Here is a 1,130-nt window from a genome sequence, read left to right on the forward strand (position 1 = left end):
GGACTCCGCTCCGGCCAGGCAGCGGGGGCTGCCGCTGCTCCGGGGGGGCTGGGAGCGACGCTCGCCCTGCGCCGGGGCGGGGGGCTCGGCTCGGCTCTTCGGGCAGCTCCGCTCGCTCCCTCCTCCGGGCCGCCTGCCCCTTCCTCCGGCTCCCTGCGGGCAGGGCGCCCGCCTCGCCTTGCAGCTGCTCCGCTGGGTCACAGCGCCCGCCACGTTCCCGCAGTCGGGGGGCGGCGGCGGATATTTTTAGCTGCTCCAGGCCGGGGAAGGGCGTCAGCGGCGCTGGGGGGCTGCAGCCGGGGAGGGGAGCCCGCTAGGCTCTGGGGACAGAAGGCCACGAGGAGCCCCCCCCCCAAGCAGCCCCTGCCCCCGAGCAAGGGGGGGATGCACCGGGCCCAGCGGCATGGCCCACCCTGCCTTTGGCTCCCTGAACCCTGGCACCAGCCTCCGAGGGGTGGAGCTGCCGGAGCCCGGCCCCTCTTGGGCCTGGGGGTCAGGCTAGCCCTGGAGAGCGCTGAGTGCCATTCCTAGCCTCTGCCGCTGCCCCCCCCGTGTGTCCTCGGGCAAATCACTTAACCTCCCAGGCCCAGATCCTCCAAGGGATTTAGCGTCCTCCCATCCATTGATTCCAATACCTCTGGAGGAGCTGCACCTCGGTTCTCCACCCGTACAATGGGTCACGGTTTCTCCCTGGCGTCCTGATGCTGAATTGGGCATGGTTCTGGGGGAAGATTTAGTTGGGGATTGGTCCTGCTTTGAGCAGGGGGTAGGACTAGATGACCTCCTGAGGTCTCTTCCCACCCTGATCTTCTACGATTCTATTTCTTAATGGCATGAGATGGTTTGGGCCGGATTTTCGGGGAGGGACTCACGCCGGGCTCTGCCGGCGCGTATTGTGCAGTGCATGCCCTTTGGCGCATGCAGTGCTGCAGGAGTTTGCATCTGTGCTCAAATGCATTTGGCACTGACCAGCGGTAGGCAAGGGGATTAGTGCCCCAAAGGCGTGTCCACTGACGGGCGCGGGGGCAAAGTTGTGAGTGCACATATGGGGTTGGGGGGGACTTGAAACCAGGCCCTTAAAGCCACATTATCAGAGGACAGAGCCAATGCACCAGGTGAAATACACACAG

Source organism: Caretta caretta, chromosome 17, assembly GCF_965140235.1.
Source record: "Caretta caretta isolate rCarCar2 chromosome 17, rCarCar1.hap1, whole genome shotgun sequence".
Taxonomy (NCBI): domain Eukaryota; kingdom Metazoa; phylum Chordata; order Testudines; family Cheloniidae; genus Caretta; species Caretta caretta.